A 9,151-nucleotide genomic window follows, 5' to 3' on the forward strand; every position below is an offset into this window, starting at 1 on the left:
TCCAGCCCTTTCTGCAGTGGGCAGAGGAGAAACAGTAGACATCTTCTGTTTTAACATCATTGTTTAGACATTTTTGACATGTCGGTTTCATATGCAAGCTAGAGAAATATGGTCTAGAATAAACAACCAAAATTTTGATGCAAAGCTGGATGGAAAACTGTAATCGGAGAGTAGGATTCAGTGTCTGAGTGCCTGCAGAGATGGAGACACCAAGGTGGGAGAAAATGCAAACACAATGAAGGACAGAATTAGAATTTGAAAAAAAGCAGTTACATCCCCTCTTACCACGGACATCAACTCTAAAGTGTGTGACTTTACCTATTACTATTACTCTGTCCTACATGCTTCTCTGAGGATAGAAAGCTGCATCATCTCCTAGGTCTGCTGGTTTCATCACTGTCCTGTCTAATTCCTTCCCACTATGATTTCTATGAACCATCAGACTCTGCCAGCCTTGCTTTGATTTCTTTAAGGATATCAAGGAAGAAGAGCTATGTAGTGTTGCAGGGAGAGGTGGCTGTTGATTTTTTTTCCCCGAGATCTTTTTCTATAGTCGTTACTGCTTCGATGAATTTTCCTGCTGTATCTTGAGTTCTGCATCTGTAATTCTCTGGAAGAGGAGAGATTAGAGAAGTCTGTGCTTGGGGAGGGTTGTTGGCTGTGGGTTTTTGTTGTTGTTGTTGTTATTGCTGTTCATTTGTTTGTTTGTTTTTGAGATACACATGGCAGGCTTGGGAGTGAAGACCAAAATCTCTTATATCTATATGAGCTCCACACTGTCAGTGGGCTTCAAAGACTCTCACGTTTTCTGCTCCTACAGGGTGTAGATCTTGTTGAACTCAACCCATACATCCCTTTGACTCCAGTGAGGTTTAAATCAGGACAGTGTATTTTTCAGTTTAATTCCTTTCTAGATTATCTTCTAGTTTTTCTTTTTATTCTCAGCTTTTTTTTTTTTTTTTCACTGTTATTTATCATTATTTATGAACCGTAAGAAACAGCAATTTCAGCAAAATAAGACTAACTTCTAAGACTGGGAGCTAGCTCTCTGGTGCAAATTCAGTTGGGAAATATGCTTCTACTGCTGTTCACCACTCTCAAACTCATCCTGTAAATCTTAATAAGGTATAAAATCTGGCAAGGAGGGATACCCTTGGGAGAGCTTTAATGATTTGACAGTACTAAACATGTGTAGAGGACAAGCAGGATGCTTTGTCTCTAGACTTGTAAAATGTAAAGCGTTACTGAGTCTTGTCAAGTTACAGACTCACACACTATAAATAAGGATAATGTGGCAATGAAAACAGAGGTGGAGAATCTGGAAACTCTTTATTATCAAGGCAAATATTTCTTTGCACCATTAATCCAAAATTTCACAGAATGACATTAGAACAGGGAAGTCAGAGGATTGCAATAAGGAGATGAAAGGTCAGGACTTTTGTGTTTTATTTACTTGCATTTTGGTTTTGCAGGGACAAGGATCAACTTATTCACCATGAAAGAGTTTCAGAATTGCTCATATATCAGAGATTATGTTTCTTTCTCCACTTGTCAACTTACTTTCTCAAACATACCTAACAATATAATCTGAGTGTTTCCCCGGTGCATCATACATTTTATTACAACTTTTTTTTTTTTTTTTTTGGATGATTTGATAAGGACTTTGTTTTGGCATCATTTAGCCTTTTTATCAAGATAGAGTTCTGCATGTTTCTCAGACAACTTCTCTTTACAACTCTGCTTCCTCATTGCAGTTTTGATAGCCATAAAATATAATTTTCTAAAATTGGAGAACAAGCTGATATGCTTCATCCAGCAGAGCTGCAGGCTATTTTTCATGATTGCAATATATTTTGTTGATTGTGATGAAGCCAAAAGATTTTTAAATAGGAAAAAAAAATGGGGGGAGGAGAGGAAAGCAATAACCTCTTGCTTTCTAAGCCTTGCAGAAGCTCCTGAAGGATATTAAAGATGAAGGTGGCTTACAAAATTATTCTTTTTCTGAGTTATGCTGAGGTGGGTGAGTATTTTTCTTCTTCTATTGTGCATTTCCTTTAATATTTTCTCTCTATTTTAAAATTGCTGATAATATATTTATATCACAGAGTATGGAACATTTTGACATATATGGCTATTTTTGTAGATTCAAATTATTTATTAAAGAAAATTATTTAATTGTAGCTACTTCTAGAGAAGCTTATTAAACAGCACCTGCCATTCAGATCTCCTGTTATAATGGCTCACCAAGACAGGAACTTGTATGGTGCTGTATATAAGAAGAAACTTAGGTACAAAGGGTAAAGTATATTAAGCAAACTAGAAGGAAAATAAACAAAAGGATAGAGATCTTTTGGCTTCCAAGACAAGGGATGTTAAAGGGATCAATGTCTTTATTTCTATTTGATTTCCTTAGGATTATCATTTCAAGTGATATGCAAAGATCCTACAAACAACTGTGGAACTGCTGTTCCTCATTGTTCTTGTGGTTCTTCTGAGATGGTGGAAGTTTGGTAGAAGTCTACAAGATTGTGTCCAGGCCGCAAGAGAACTCCAGCAGGAAGTATACGTGCTTTTTTTCCCCTGGGATTCAGAAAAGAACATTATCAAAGAACAGAATACAACTTCCACATCTTATTCCACCAAGTAACTCATTTTCCCCAGCTTCCATTTGTTACTGTTATTATACAGCAAAAACATTTCCCATTGCCTCTGGCCTTCAAGAGAACATTATGCAAGGTATTAACAGTGGGTCCTGCAGAAAGATCCAAGGAAGATATGGGGAAGTTTGAATCTCTAGCAATTTGTGTTTTGTTTTTTTAAATAGATGCATTTACAAGGCATAGTCCTCAACATGAATAAGAATCAGCTTTTAAAGTGACCCCATTATTTAATTAAATAATTAAATTCAATAATTAATATATATATGTTACATATATATTTTTATATATTTTTTTGGGGGGGGGAATAAAAAGATATGTTTGAATTAGTTCCCTGCCAAACATGAAATAAATAGAAACAAGCCCACTTTTATTTTTCCTAGGAGCGTTCACAAATGTAAGTCAGTTAATCCACTTTCAAGTCACATTTTTTGTTAAGTCACGCTCATTCTCCTGATTGCCCTTATTTAGATAGGTCTTTGGAAATGGGCTCCAGTTGCAAAGCTCAGATTAGGATGTGAATGTAAATTAGTGAACTTTAAGCCTGCTGTTGGGATCCTGCCTAGGTTAGGCCAATGTAGCTTTGCCCAGTTAACCTCTTTTACCCTTAAGCAGCAGTTCCTTTAACATCATTTTACTGTTATAAATGCTGCTACTTCCTGTAACTTTTCAAGCAAAGAGACATTGGGCTCTTGCAAGGTAAAGCCCAGCAGTGGCTAATAGCAGGGCTAGTGGCACTGCTGCTGAGGAAAATAGTAGTAACAGCAAGAAACAAAAAATTGACACTGAGCCTCTGACATGGTAAAGATTAGTTTCCAATGAAAATTACTCCCTTGTGTAAACCAGCAGCAAGACCGTCGAGGGGATCCTGCCACCAGCATCCCCCTCATGGAAAGAGAAACCAAAAAACCAGGCAGGGTTTCTTTTGTTTGTTTGTTTGTTTTGTTTTTTAGTGAAGCTAATAGTTTGCCTTCTCCTTCCACAGGTTCGAATTTGGCATTTGAAATCCTTATTTTCATTGCACCTGCCTCTTCCTGCAAATTCACATCACCAGGGGCAGAAGCACCTTGCAAATACATCCTCTGGAAATACCTGTCTGGTCTTTGACCTAAGACATCACTTTATGTGCACTCAGCCCCAGTTCAACCTTCTTTCTGGATGTGTTTGTGCTTCAGCCTCAGGGGTAGGGTCTTCCAAGAGAAGAGACCATTTGATACATTCCTAGAGGAAAGATGTCCTAGGACATATGTGAAAGAGAGAGTCTAAGGTTTATTGTACAAGCAATTGCATGGAGACAGGCAAGAAATAACATAAGAATCCTGCCTGGCTTACGAGAGGAGAAAGATGTATGGTACCAGGGGATATTGTCTCCCATGAGAAATAAAGTGAGGAACACTGCTGTAGTGGGTCTCTATATTTTTGCTCAGGAAGGGGTTTTAATTCCCATTTTCTGGACTACAACAAATCAATTTGAAAAAGGGAACTTCAGACCAAAGTGGTGATGCTGTTCTTTCCAGGGTAAATGTGGGCTGAGCTTAGAAGGTGATGTGTATTGCAGTGCTAAGTGCTGCTGCAGTGCAACCAGTTCTTCTGACCAAGTATAAAGTTATCAAACAAACCACTAGAGTCACACTATAACAATGACCATTTCTCCTAATTTAGATATAAAAGGGACTGACACTGCAGGCAAGATGATTCACAGTGCCTACAACTAACTCTGGAGACTTGCCAAGATCTAACCAACTCCAGAGCTTACAATGAGCACAAGAATAGCAATAGTGACTCCTGTGAGAGGACTCAAAGGAATGGCATGAAGCTGCTTGAGGGGAGGTTCAGCCTGGATATCAGGAAAAGGTTCTTCACCAATAGGGTGCTCAAGCACTGGAACAGGCTCCCCAGTGAGGTGGTCAGAGCACCGAGCCAGCCAGAGTTCAAGAAATGTTTTCAACAATGCTCTGAGACACATGGTCTGATTTTTGGGTAGTCCTGTGTGGATTCAGGAGTTGGACTTGATGGTCCTTGTGTGTCCCTTCCAACATGGGATATTCTGTCATTCTCTGATTCTTTGTGTGAACAGATGTGCATAAACTTACACATGGATTATCTGCCTACACGACTGTAGCCCAGTGGGCTAGAACTATCGGAGAATCCACAGTGTATACCTGTAATTGTTGTATTACGCTGTGCGAACATATAGATGGGCTCTACTGGTGTCACATTTCTTGAGCTCTGGTGATAGATACAGGCTGGACCTCTAGTGTCAGAGAGTCATAGAATCATAGAATAATTTAGGTTGGAAAACACCTTCAAGATCATGAAATCCAACCACCACCATGTCCCTTAGTGCCACATCCATTCATCTCTTAAATACCTCCAGGGATGTTGACTCCACTACTTCCCTGGGCAGCCCATTCCAATGCATGACCACTCTCTCTGTGAAATGTCACTGCAATCACTCCTATGTTTCATTTCATTATTTTAGACCAATATCAAATGCTCCTATTTGATGAGTATCTTTATTTGCCCAGATGTTTCCAGTTCATGCTTCTAAGCCTGAAAAAAAATTATGTGGAACTGCATAAGATATAAGATTATTATGATCTGAGTATGTAAAGTCTGGGGTAGAGTTGAGAGTCTGTATGATTTATAATCAGTAATTAGTTCCTGTTCTGACAACCTAGAAGCTGAAACTGTTAAAAAATAAATCAGCATGATGTTGCTGATACATTTTGATGCTTATATTAAATGTCATTCAGGCTTAAAATGCAAAACACAATAGGATTTTAAAAACTTGTCCAAACATCTTTGTATTACAATAATATACCTAGTTGCTTTCAGGGGGAGAATGAATGTGGTTTACTCTCCGGAGCCTACAGCATGGCCTAATCAAGTTGAATGAGTTACATAAATAGTACAGATACATAAAATGCAGGCATGGATATAGATGCATTACCTGCTTGTTCTCAGGGGCTAGGTAGCTGGGTTTTGACACCGATCTTTAAAAATGTTTTCTCAGGCAACAGTCTAATTACATGCATTTTATTCAGCTCTGGTGGATTTACTATTAAATTTCATATTCCTTTCATACAGTCTCAGAATTCCTGCTTATCTCACTATCCGTTATACAATGACATGAAGACAAGTTTGCTTTTGCTGTTACTGTTTGCTTCACTGGATTTAGCCCTTTGAATTTCATACTGTGAATTACAGAAATTATGTGAGCAGAAGCAGTTTTTAAAAATATGTGGACAAAAAGACAAAACATTAACACACTGATAAAAAAGAAGATGTAAAGCAAAGATAAAGGAAAGTGGTTGAACTTCAACAGATTTGAAGGCAAGATTTGGATAGAAGGGCCAGATTTTTTTTAAATAAGTTCTGAAATTGGGGATGGTCTTGTGCTATAGTTAGTAAATCATCAGTGCTCAGTGTAGCTTCTGTTCTGGCTCTGTCATATATTTCCTCCATATAAGTCACTTAATATCTTCCTGCTTCTGTTTTTCATCTTTAGGACAAAGACAAAATGTCTCATTTCTTAACCCTTTTTGAAAGTCTCATTTATCTATGTTACAAACTCTTCAAGCAAGGAGTGTCTTTGAATATCAGTTTTATAATGCACAACGCCTACCTGCAGTAGAGCCTAGACATGCTACTACAATAATAATAATAGTCATAGAAATGGCAAGAGCAAACTTCACTAATTGAAGACTGGGGTCTCGTGATTTCATCTCTGCATGTGTTGTTAACATGAAGATTTAATTGTTGTGTGAAATTCTTGTGTACTCGAGTGAGTAAGCAATCTATTAAACCAGTATCTGCCTAAAAGATTCCTCAGGATGTATGTGTAAAAATTTTTGGAGGAAATTTGAAAAGTCTCTGCTCCCCCAAAGACTCAAAAATCAGAATAAATTTGAAGTAATTCCCCAAATACAATTTTCCAGGTCTCACAAATATACACATCCTATTTTCTGAGCCACTGTTTCAGTTCAGAGTACAGCTTCTCTCTTATTTCACAAATTGCAACCAAGGCTCTCTTCTCTTTCTTATCTTACGTGGAGAGGAAGTCTAGGGCACACAGAGAAACCATAATGAATAGCATACTTCTTTCTCTCTCCAAAAAGATTTATAGCTCAGTACCATCCCTTTCAGAAGACAGCTATATTTCCGTTTTTCTAGACCATATACACTTGTTTTGCACTTCTTGGGAGTGGTTCCCACAGGGAAATTACATGACGGTTTTTGTGCCAATAGTTTTGTGAAAATTTATATATGTACATATCTATGCAATTGGTATAAAATAAATCTAACTTTTTTATTTTTATTTTTTTTTTGCGTCAGCTATGATACTAATCAGATGCAGGTATTAAGCTGGTTGCTGTTTGTTTGCCATTTTAACTTCGATCTGTGAGAATAAACTCATAATAGTAGCTACTACTCCTTCCTTACTCAGTGATTTAGTGCCTCAGGAAACGCTTGTTCATGAAACTGTTTTTTTTAGCTACCTGGACATGATGAAATCTTGGAACAAGACATCACTGGAGACATTATTCCCTGTGTGTTGAAAATCAGTAACTAAACCAAATAATTTAGTTGAAATATGGGAGAAGTTAAGGCTAAACAATGGTATTTTTATTACTGAAATCACTGCAATACGCAGTCTTGCTCTCCTTTAGTCTAACACTGTGTGGTGAAGGAGGATACAGATATAAAATACTGGCTGTGAAATCTCAGGCTGGGGTAGGGAAGGTAAGGGTATTTTGCATTTGGCAGCTCTCATATCCAGGATCTAATACCTTGGGGAAAAAACAACAACAAAAACAAACAAACAAACAAACACCACAAATATGTATATTCTACCAAAAAGGAACACCATTTCAGAGGAAGGCTGGAAGGCTTTCCCTGCTCTCTCTCCCCCCCTGCCCCAATCCTTTTCCTTAGGACAGGCCCATTTGCTTAAACAGATCTCAATTACTTATTAAGGTTTTCCTATTCCTTAACTTTTTATACTTTTAAAAATATCATTTTTAATACTTCTCCAAAGGGTTAATGGCTCTTTCACTCTGGCTTTAGAAGTGCTGATGTTTCTTTGATAAAACAAAAAAGATTAATTTCACAACCAGGAAATGAAAGTCTTTACTGAAAGTAAATGCAAATTTTAAGTAGGGAGTTAATATTCAACTCTTAAGAAATCATTTACCTATTGTGAATGAAGGACTCTACGAGGAGCCACATAGGGCATAGTTCAAATCCTGGTACATAACCTTCTGAAATACGTGTTTCATACAAATAGACACTCCCGAGAATCCATCTTTAAGTACTCAGTAAGAGAACAATATGTGAACCTCACTCATGATGGAAAACAGGCACGATGAGATCCAATTAACTTTGGGGTGATGGTAGTTTTGGCTTACTGGGATTGAGGGACGGTAAGATAACAATACAAGAATAAAAACTGTGTGAATGACTCTCAGAGGAGATTTTGGCTTATCGTTTCGAGTATTTGAGCAGAGAGAAAAGGAAAATACTATGACTATTATTCAATACTACTATCAGCATAGGAATTCCCTTTCATTCTTTTTGAAGGAGTTCCAATTCTTCTTTAAAAGTGGTTTCACGTAAGAGAGAAGGAGGTCCGGGACATGATCTCTAGAAAGATGTGCACATAATTTCAGGAATAAAAAGGGTATTTGAGCACTTACCATAAGCATGGCCATGTGTTGGATTGTCTGCATAGTTAACTGCATCTGAAATTACAAGAATTGTAATGTAATTACAAGAATGCCCAGTTGCCCTATACACATATGTAGGATGTATTTACTTGTATACCTCCATGAAAGAACATCCACAACGTCTATACCTGTGTGAGTGATTCAGAGTTCTTGCTCTTGTTTCACCTTTAGGACTTTTTTGTTGTATTAACAACAAGATTAGTGTCCTAACTCACTTGTGTCTATATAGAAAATACAAACATTTTTTCCAAAGAGTGGCAAACATCAGCTTGTGTATAAAACTATCTGATAAGCTGTCTTATTGTCATAATCCTTCGTTTTTTTTTGCCCTTCGTTTCTGTCCTAGTGTGGTGGTTTTACCATGCTGGGCAGCTAAACCCCACAACCACTCTCTCACTCCCCCTCTTTTAGATGAGGAGGGGGAGAAGTAAAGCAAAGAACAACTCACAGGTTGAGATAAAGATAATTTAATTAAAGGAAAATAATAATAATAATTAAATAAAGATTATTATGAACTAAACAATTTAACTGAAGGGAAATAAAAGGGGAAGGGGAAAAAGGGAGAGAGAAAGGGAAAAAATAAAAAGAAGGGAGGAAAACAAATAAAATAAATGAAGGCTATATGGAAGTCCAGAGGAAAGAATTTACTCTCTACTTCCCACAAATGAGCGATGATTGACCACGTCCTTGAAGCAGGGCCTCAACGCACGTAGCCGGTGTTCGAGAGGAGGACCAACATTTTCCCAACGAGAGCCCACCCCTCCC

The 9,151-nt window shown here is 37.6% G+C and overlaps 1 long non-coding RNA gene across 1 annotated transcript; it reads right to left on the reverse strand.

Moving 5' to 3' along the window:
- Nucleotides 1–1,429: 1,429 nt before the first annotated feature.
- LOC311435228 lies at nucleotides 1,430–9,151 on the reverse strand. Its single transcript, XR_014692005.1, has 3 exons — nucleotides 9,035–9,151; nucleotides 8,357–8,401; nucleotides 1,430–2,580 (listed from the first exon to the last, which is right to left on the reverse strand). It is a non-coding gene; the product is annotated as an uncharacterized lncRNA (long non-coding RNA).

Source organism: Aythya ferina (assembly GCF_964211825.1).
Source record: "Aythya ferina genome assembly, chromosome: 3".
Lineage (NCBI taxonomy): Eukaryota > Metazoa > Chordata > Aves > Anseriformes > Anatidae > Aythya > Aythya ferina.